Below are 11,188 nucleotides of genomic sequence, written 5' to 3'. Positions count from 1 at the left end.
GAACTAGAGATTCTATCTAGGTATCTGTCAAGTGTTTGAAAAACATTATCACAAGTTACCCGTCAGTGTTGCTGAATCCTGTGGTTAGATTCACTCCAAGGGAATCCTCTCCCTCTTTTCTGTCTGGAACCGTTCATACCCACCTGGTATATTAGTGGCTTTTAAATTGGCCCAGCTGCTCTTAATGTAGTAGTCATCCAAAATTCCATTAAGGCAGATAAATATAAAGTACAAATCAGGAGGAGACTTTCAACACGGTGGAGGAGTAAGAAGTGGAGGTCACCTTCCTCCCCACAAATACATCAGAAATACATCTACATGTGGAACAACTCCTACAGAACACCTACTGAACGCTAACAGAAGACCTCAGACTTCCCAAGAGGCAAGAAACTCCTTTGCCCTGGGTAGGGCAAAAGGAAAAAGGAAAAACAGAGACAAAAGAATAGGGAAGGGACCTGCACCTCTGGGAGGGAGCTGTGAAGGAGGAAATGTTTCCACACAATAGGAAGCCCGTTCACTGGCAGAGACAGGGGGTGGCGGGGGGAAAGCTTCAGAGCCACAGAGGAGAGCGCAGCAACAGGGGTTCAGAGGGCAAAGCAGAGAGATTCCTGCACAGAGGATCGGTGCCGACCAGCACTCACCAGCTCGAGATGCTTGTCTGCTCACTGGCCGGGGCAGGCGGGGGCTGGGAGCTGAGGCTCGGGCTTCGGAGGTCAGATCCCAGGGAGAGGACTGGGGTTGGCTGCGTGAACACAGCCTGAAGGGGGCTAGTGCGCCACAGCTAGCTAGGAGGGAGTCTGGGAAAAAGTCTGGACCTGCCTAAGTGGCAAGAGACCATTGTTTCAGGGTGTGAGGAGAGGGGATTTAGAGCACCACCTAAACGAGCTCCAGAGACGGGCTCGAGCTGTGGCTATCAGCGTGGACCCCAGAGACAGGCGTGAAACACTGCTCCTGCAGCCAACAAGAAGCCTGTGTGCAAGCACAGGTCACTCTCCACACTGCCCCTCCCAGGAGCCTGTGCAGCCCGCCACTGCCAGGGTCACGTGATCCAGGGAAAACTTCCCCAGGAGAACGCACAGCGTGCCTCAGGCTGTTGCAACGTCACACCGGCCTCTGCCGCTGCAGACTCGCCCTGCATCCGTCCCCCTCCCTCCCCCCGGCCTGAATGAGCCAGAGCCCCTTAATCAGCTGCTCCTTTAACCCCGTCCTGTCTGAGCAAAGAACAGACGCCCTCAGGTGACCTACATGCAGAGGCGGGGCCAAATCCAAAGCTGAACCCCGGAAGCTGTGCGAACAAAGAAGAGAAAGGGAAATTTCTCCCAGCATCCTCAGGCGCAGCGGATTACATCTCCAAAATCAACTTGATCTACCCTGAATCTCTGGAATAGCTGAATAGACAATGAATCATACCAATATTGAGGCAGTGGACTTTGGAAGCAACTGTAGACTTGGGGTTTGCTTTCAGCATCAAATTTGTTTCTGGTCTTATGTTTATCTTAGTTTAGTATTTAGACTTTATTATCAATAGTAGATTTGTTTATTGATTTGGTTGTTCTCTTCCTTTCTTTTTTAATGTATAGATATATATATTTTTTCCTTTTTCTCTTTTTGTGAGTGTGTATGTGTATGCCTCTTTGTGTGATTTTGTCTGTAAAGCTTTGCTTTTACCATTTGTCCTAGGCTTCTGTCTGTCCATTTTTTTCTGTTTGTTATTTTTCTTATACTATAGTTTTTAGCACTTGTTATCATTGGTGGATTTTTTTTTTTGGTTTGGTTGCTCTCTTCTTTCTTTCTTTCTTTCTTTCTTTCTTTTTTATTACTTTTTAATTCTTTTTATTTAAATTTTTTTTCTTTTTTCTTTTAATAACTTTATTTTACTTTATTTTTTTCTTTTTTCATTCTTTTTTTTCACCCTTTTCATCAGAGCTGTGTGGCTAACAGGGTCTCGGTGCTCCAGCCGGGTGTCAGGCCTGAGCCTCTGAGGTGGGAGAGCCGAGTTCAGGACATTGGTCCACCAGAAACCTCCCAGCTCCATGTAATATCAAATGGCAAAAGCTCTCCCAGAGATCTCTATCTCAACGCTAAGACCGAGCTCCACTAAACGACCAGCAAGCTACAGTGCGGACACCCTATGCCAAACAAATAGCAAGAACAAAACACAAACTCACCCATCAGCAGAAAGACTGCCTAAAATCATAATAAGGTCACAGAAACCCCAAAACACACCACCAGACGCGGTCCTGCCCACCAGAAAGACAAGATCCAGCCTCATCCACCAGAAAACAGGCACCAGTCCCCTCCACCAGGAGGCCTACACAACCCACTGAACCAATCTCACCCACTAGGGGCAGACACCAAAAACAATGGGAACTATGAACCTGCAGCTGAGAAAAGGAGACCCCAAAGACAGTAAGTTAAGAAAATGAGAAGACAAAGAAACATACAGCAGATGAAGGAGCAAGCTAAAAACCCACCAGACCAAACAAATGAAGAGGAAATAGGCAGTCTACCTGAAAGAGAATTCAGAGTAATGATAGTAAAGAGGATCCAAAATCTTGGAAATAGAATGGAGGAAATACAAGAAACGTTTAACATAGACCTAGAAGAACTAAAGAGCAAACAACCAATGATGAACAACACAATAAATGAAATTAAAAATTCTCTATAAGGAATCAATAGCAGAATAACAGAGGCAGAAGAATGCATAAGTGACCTGGAAGATAAAATAGTGGAAATAACTACCACAGAGCAGAATAAAGAAGAAAGAATGAAAAGAATTGAGGACAATATCAGAGACCTCTGGGAAAATATTAAATGCACCAACATTCAAATTATAGGGGTCCCAGAATAAGAAGAAAAAAAGAAAGGGACTGAGAAAATATTTGAAGAGATTATAGATGAAAACTTCCCTAATATGGGAAAGAAAATAGTCAATCAAGTTCAGGAAGCACAGACAGTCCCATACAGGAAAAATCCAAGGAGAAACTCATGAAGACACATATTAATCAAACTATCAAAAATTAAATACAAAGAAAAAATATTAAAAGCAACAAGGGAAAAGCAACAAATAACATACAAAGGAATCCCCATAAGGTTAACAGCTGATCTTTCAGCAGAAACTCTGCAAGCCAGAAGGGGGTGGCAGGACATACTTAAAGTGATGAAAGGGAAAAACCTACAACCAAGATTACTCTACCCAGCAAGGATCACATTCAGATTTGACGGGAAATTAAAACCTTTACAGACAACCACAAGCTACGAGAATTTAGCACCACCAAACCACCTTTACAACAAATGCTAAGGGGACTTCTCTAGGCAGGAAACACAAGACAAGGAAAAGACCTATAATAACAAACCCAAAACAATTAAGAAAAAGGTAATAGGAACAAACATATCGATAACTACCTTAAATGTAAATGGATTAAATACTCCAACAAAAGACATAGACTGGCTGAATGGATAGAAAAACAGGAACCATACATATGCTGTCTACAAGATACCCACTTCAGACCTAGGGACACATACAGACTGAAAGTAAGGGGATGGAAAAAGATATCCCATGCAAATGGAAATCAAAGAAAGCTGGAGTAGCAATTCTCATATCAGACAAAATAGACTTTAAAATAAAGACTATTACATGAGACCAAGAAGGTCATTACATAAAGATCAAGGGATCAATCCAAGAAGATATAACAATTGTAAATATTTATGCACCCAACATAGGAGCACCTCAATACATAAGACAAATGCTAACAGCCATAAAAGGGGAAATCATCAATAACACAATCATATTAGGGGACTTTAATACCCCACTTTCACCAATGAACAGATCATCGAAAATGAAAGTAAATAAGGAAACACAAGCTGTAAACGACACACTAGTGAAGATGGACTTAATTGATATTTATAGGACGTTCCATCCAGAAATACCGAATACACTTTTTTCTCAAGTGCTCATGGAAGATTATCCAGGATAGATCATATCTTGGGTGACAAATCAAGCCTTGGTAAATTAACGAAAATTGAAATTGTATCAAGTATCTTTTTTCACCACAATGCTATGAGACTAGATATCATTTACAGGAAAAATCTGTAAAAAATACAAACACATGGAGGCTAAACAATACACTACTAAATAACCAAGAGATCACTGAAGAAATCAAAGAGGAAATCAAAAAATATCTAGAAACAAATGACAATGAAAACACGATGACCCAAAACCTATGGGATGCAGCAAAAGCATTTCTAAGAGGGAAGTTTATAGCAATACAATCCTACCTTAAGAAACAAGAAGCATCTCAAGTAAACAACCTAAACTTACACCTAAAGCAATTAGAGAAAGAAGAACAAAAAAACCCCAAAGTTAGTAGAAGGAAAGACATCATAACGATCAGATCAGAAATAAATGAAGAAGAAATGAAGGAAACAATAGCAAAGATTAATAAAACTCAAAGCTTGTTCTTTGAGAAGATAAACAAATTGATAAACCATTAGCCAGACTCATCAAGAAAAAAACAGGGAGGACTTAAATCAATAGAATTAGAAACGAAAAAGGAGAAGTAACAACTGACACTGCAGAAATACAAAGGATCATGAGAGATTACTACAAGCAACTCTATGCAAATAAAATGGACAACCTGGAAGAAGTGGACACATTCTTAGAAAAGCACAACCTGCCAAGACTGAAGCAGGAAGAAATAGAAAATATAAACAGACTAATCACAAGCACTGAAATTGAGACTATGATTAAAAATCTTCAAACAAACAAAAGCCCAGGACCAGATGGCTTCACAGATGAATTCTATCAAACATTTAGAGAAGACTTAACACCTATCCTTCTCAAACTCTTCCAAAACATAGCAGAGAGAGGAACACTCTCAAACTCATAATACAAGGCCACCATCACCCTGATACCAAAACCAGACAAAGATATCACAAAGAAAGAAAACTACAGGCCAATATCACTGATGAACATAGATGCAAAAGTCCTCAACAAAATACTAGCAAACAGAATCCAACAGCACATTAAAAGGATCATACACCATGATCAAGTGGGGTTTATCTCAGGAATGCAAGGATTCTTCAGTATATGCAAATCAATCAATGTGATAAACCATATTAACAAATTGAAGGAGAAAAAGCCTATGATCATTTCAATAGATGCAGAAAAATCTTTTGACAAAATTCAACATCCATTTATGATAAAAACCCTCCAGAAAGTAGGCATAGAGGGAACTTACCTCAACATAATAAAGGCCATATATGACAAACCCACAACCAACATCATTCTCAATGGTGAAAAATTGAAATCATTTCCTCTAAGATCAGGAACAAGACACAGTTGCCCACTCTATTCAACATAGTTTTGGAAGTTTTAGCCACAGCAATCAGAGAAGAAAAAGAAATAAAAGGAATCCAAATTGGAAAAGAAGAAGTAAAGCTGTCACTGTTTGCAGATGACATGATACTATACATAGCGAATCCTAAAGATGTTACCAGAAAACTACTAAACCTAATCAATGAATTTGGTAAAGTAGCAGGATACAATATTAATGCACAGAAATCTCTTGCGTTCCTACACACTAATGATGAAAAATGTGAAAGAGAAATTAAGGAAGCACTCCCATTTACCTTTGCAACAAAAAGAATAAAATACCTAGGAATAAACCTACCTAAGGAGACAAAAGACCTGTATGCAGAAAAGTATAAGACACTGATGAAAGAAGTTAAAGATGATACAGACAGATCGAGAGATATACCACGTTCTTGGATTGGAAGAATCAACATTGTGACAATGACTATACTACCCAAAGCAATCTACAGATTCAACGCAATCTCTATCAAACTACCGATGGCATTTTTCACAGAACTGAACAAAAAATTTCAAAATTTGTATGGAAAAACAAAAGACCCCTAATAGCCAAAGCAACCGTGAGAAATAAAAACGGAGCTGGAGGAATCAGGCTCCCTGATTTCAGACTATACTACAAAGCTACAGTAAACAAGACAGTATGGTACTGGCACAAAAACAGAAATATAGATCAATGGAACAGGATAGAAAACCCAGAGATAAACCCATGCACATGTGGTCACCTTATTTTTGATAAAGGGGGCAAGAATATAAAATTGAGAAAAGACAGCCTCTTCAGTAAGTGGTGCTGGGAAAACTGGACAGCTACATGTAAAAGAATGAAATTAGAACACTCCCTAATACCACACACAAAAAGACACTCAAAATGGATTAAAGACCTAAATGTAAGGCCAGACACGATTAAACTCTAAGAGGGAAACATAGGCAGAACACACTATGACATAAATCACAGCAAGATCCTTTTTGACCCACCTCCTAGAGAAATGGAAAAAAACAAACAAACAAAACAACAAATTGGACCTAATGATACTTAAAAGCTTTTGCACAGCAAAGGAAACCATAAACAAGATGAAAAGAAAACCCTCAGAATGGGAGAAAGTATTTGCCAACGAAGCAACTGACTAAAGGTTTAATCTCCAAAATATACGACAGCTCATGCAGCTCAATATCTAAAAAACAAACAACCCAATCCAAAAAAGGGCAGAAGACCTAAATAGATATTTCTCCAAAGAAGATATACAGATTGCCAACAAACACATGAAAGAATGCTCAACTTCACTGATCATTAGAGAAATGCAAATCAAAACTACAATGAGGTATCACCCCACACCAGTCAGAATGGCCATCATCAAAAAATGTACAAACAATAAATGTTACAGAAGGTGTAGAGAAAAGGGAACCCTCTTGCACTGTTGATGGGAATGTAAATTGATACAGCCACTACAGAGAACAGTATGGAGGTTCTTTAAAAAACTAAAAATAGAACTACCATATGACACAGCAATTCCTCTGCGGGGCATATACCCTGAGGAAACCATAATTCAAAAAGTGTCATGTACCACAATGTTCATCGTAGCTCTATTTACAATAGCCAGGACATGGAAGAAACCTAAGTGTCCTTTGACAGATGAATGGATAAAGAAGATGTGGCACATATACACAATGGAATATTACTCAGCCATAAAAAGAAACGAAATTGAGTTGTTTGTAGTGAGGTGGATGAACCTAGAGTCTGTCATACAGAGTGAAGTAAGTCAGAAAAAGAAAAACAAATACCGTATGCTAACACATTTATATGGAATCTAAAAAAAAAAAAAAAAAAAAAAATGGTTCTGAGACCCTAGGGGCAGGACAGGCATAAAGACGCAGATGTAGAGAATGGACTTGAGGACACTTGGAGGGGGAAGGGTAGCTGGGACGAAGTGAGTGAGTGGCATGGACATATATACACTACCAAATGTAAAATAGATAGCTAGTGGGAAGCAGCCGCATAGCACAGGGAGATCAGCTCGGTGCTTTGTGACCACTTAGAAGGGTGGGATAGGGAGAGTGGGAGGGAGACACAAGCAGGAGGAGATATGGGGATATATATATATGTATAGCTGATTCACTGTTATAAATCAGAAATTAACACACCATTGTAAAGCAATTATACTCCAATAAAGATGTTAAAGAATAAATAAATAAAGTACAAATCAGGATAAAGTCTACCATCCATATGTCTCTAAATAGGGAAGAGAAAATACATTTACAGTACATATATGTATTTATTGAAAAAAATTTGCATCTAAGTTGGCCCATGCACTTCAATCCTGTGTTGTTCATGGGTCAACAGTATTTCAAAAAATATTCTGAAATTGCTAGAGATGTTTATAACTTTATTGGAGACTGGGATTTATATTTTGTTATGAACTTCTTATATAATGCTTATAAAAGGATAGAAACACATGGAAAGTAATATTATTAAAATTGCATAAGAAATCTGAAAAAAAATGGAAAGGCAAACATATATTGTTTTAGGGTTCCATTAAATATAAATTATATGCTTTAAAAAAAAGCCCAGATAGAAACACAAAAATGTTAACAGTGGTTGTCTTCTGCTAGAGGAAATATTCATATTGTTTTGCATTTCTAAAATTCCTATAATTATCATGGGAAAATAAATGTGACAAAGTCATAAGTTATAGATCTTTTCTTCTCCCCTTGTTTTTGTTTTGTATTCCAATTAATAGGCTCCTGGAAATGCAGATCTACTAGTGATATACGTTACTAAGACACCAGGAGGTTTTTTTGTTGTTGTTGCTTGTTTTCTGTTTTCTTTTATGGATAACAGTAACAAGCTATTGATGAAGAATGGCTTGCCTTTAGTTTCTGTGAGATACTCCAAGCTCAGCATTTGGAATACCCTTTTGTTTAATTTTCAGTGTGTGCCACTTTTATTTCTTCACCTAAACTTTATGCTCCTTGAAGGCTCAGAGGAATGGAGGTTACGAATTTGCTTCAAACCAAACAGTATTAGTAAGTGGGAAATGCCAGGACTCTCCCCAGTTCTCCCCAGTCATATCATCTCCTTTTTTGTTCCCCACATTTATTATTATTTTTTTTATTGTGTAGTCTCTGTGGTATTTGCCTTAGGACTAGGTCCCTAATTCACAGACACACATGCTTTATCCATGCTTAACAATTTGTGAAGGAGGTTTGGATCTCTAAAGAAATCACAGTATCTACCTCAGCTCTCCTTTGGGGGCTGGAAACAACTTTATTGATGTCGCTATTATTTTTCTGTGTATGTATTGGAAAATAAAGTGATGCATCTCTTCTGGTCATTTGAGATTGTAAATATTCCTTTAAGAGAAGTTATTTCCAAAATGCATATGTGACAGGAAAATACTGGCTTCTAACTGAACCCCAGCCTAATACATGGGTGCAACTTTATATTCCAATCAAGTAAAAATCTAGGGAAGTATGTGCCAAAATGCCAAATCGAATCATTTGGTTAAATACTATATAATCTTTCAAAAGTAAATTGTTACAAATTAGAGATCTTGAGGGTGATCTAAATAAGAAAGCAAAATTTGAAGGATTTGTAAGGTCAGGATGGATATGGGTGACTGAAAAATTTATTCCCCATGGAAACCAATTGTGCAAATATTCATCAGGTATTAGAATTGGTGCTTTTATATATATTCTCTTCTAACAACTCTGCCAAGTGGCTATTATTATTCCATCTCGTGGAAAGAAACTAAATTTCAGTGGGGTTAAGTGGCTGTCTCCATTCACATAGGTATTAAGTTTTAGACCTGAATCCAAATACCTTTCTGACACAAAAAATATGACATGAGAATTGAGGCTTAGTATCCAAAACATCTGCGCCTGTGACTAAAGTAGTAGTATATAGCTATGAGATATATTACATTCCTAAATGATGGCAGTAACAATGGAGAAGAAGATAAAAGTATATTAAATGTGACACCCAATGAAGTGATACTTAACCACACACCAAACTATTTTTTCCCACAGAACTCTGAGTTTCTGCATAGAGAACCACCATCTATTTGCTTAATCCAAATAGAAAATTAAACAATCACACAAACGAGAATATTCTAAGTCTTTCTTAATTCTTCTCATTGATAACTCTTCCTCATGCATTCCACCAGCAAGTCTTTAATACTGTATTTCCAAAATATAGGCTTCCCACATTATATGAGTCAAAAGCATCCTTGACAAAGAGTTGAATAGTTGAATTTTGGATTGTGAGGGCTTATATTCTGTTTAATCATTTTTAAAAGGGAAATAATGATGCAGGGCCAACTTATCCCAAGACCCCAACTGATTTTGCCAGCAAAACACCTGAAAATATCCATATAACGATTATTCTATGATAAATATTGAACACATTTCCTTTCTTTTGTACACAGGGAAACATTGCATTCATGATAGATTGGGATCAGTCCACTCCCATGCTTAGATTTTTAGGTTTAAGCTGTATTTTATCCTGTCAAACTTTCTCCTAATGTGTGAGCCTTTCTGTGGCTTTTAGTCTTGCTTTCTTCGCTGACTTTTGAAAGTGCCTAAAAGATTGTTTTACATTTTATTAATGAACAACGTATTTGAAGAATCAAGCACAAGACTAATTTCGATGGGTAGGACAGCGGCACTCTGTGTGTAGGGCATCTCCGTACTACCCCCAAAGACGTTCGCAGTCCGACGCTTTGATGATCATAGACTGGGTGGCATAACGAGAGAAATTTCTTACAGTTCTGAAGGCTGCTGAGATCAGGGTGCTGGCATGCTCGGTTTCTGGGGAGAGCCCTCTTCCTGGCTTCTAGATGGCCACCTTCTCACTGTATCCTCACGTGACATTTCTTCTGTGTACAAGGGGAGACAGAGCAAGCCCTGGTTTCTCTTCTTCTTCTTATAAGGACTCCAGTGCCTTTAGATTAGGGATCCACCCTCATAACGTCAATTAACCTTAATACCTCCACAAAGACCCAGCTCCAAATACAGTCACCTGGAGGTTAAGGATTCAACATATAAACTTTGAGAGACACAAACATTTTGTCTATAACTTTTTGCCCCTGGCTCAGCAAAACTCGTGTCCTTCTCAGATATAAAATACATTCATTCCATCCCAACAGACCCAAAAGTCTATCTCATTTCAGCATCAACTTTAAAGTTTAAACTCTGAAGTCTCATCTAAATGTCATCTAAATCAGACATGGGAGAGGGTCGAGGTCTGACTCATCCAGAGTCTAAATTCCTGTATAGCTGCGAAACTCTGAACCCAGAAAAGTAAGATGCTTCTATAATACAATGGGGGCACGGGAATAGGATAGATATACCCATTTCAAATGGAAGAACTTAGAAAGAAAAAAAGGGTGACATGTCCCCAAAAACTCCAAAAATGAGTAAGGCAAATTCCACTGGATCTTAAGGTTGGGGAATGGTCCTCTTTTGTCTGATGATCTGCCCTCCAGGCAAACCGACTGGGGAGGCAGCCTTACCCTCCCAGCTCAGCCTGCTGGCCCTGCCCCTTCAGCTCTCTGCAAGGGTTTTGCTCATGATGCTGCCTGATTTGCTTCTGTAGCCCCAGGAAACAAATACAATGGCAAATTGATGTATCAAAGGAATTCAATGGGGAATGAAGGTCATTTCAACAAATGGTGCTAGAACAACTGGATATATTTATATATATATATATATGTATATTTATATATATTCATATTTATATATTTACATATAAAATTCTCATGCTTACCTCGCACAATAAATAAAATTATTGAAGTGGTAAAGTTAAAGGTAAAGGTAAAGTTACAA

This window comes from Balaenoptera acutorostrata, chromosome 2 (assembly GCF_949987535.1).
Source record: "Balaenoptera acutorostrata chromosome 2, mBalAcu1.1, whole genome shotgun sequence".
Taxonomy (NCBI): Eukaryota; Metazoa; Chordata; class Mammalia; order Artiodactyla; family Balaenopteridae; genus Balaenoptera; species Balaenoptera acutorostrata.
The sequence above is the reverse complement of the archived record's forward strand: the minus strand, read 5'-3'. Positions refer to the sequence as shown.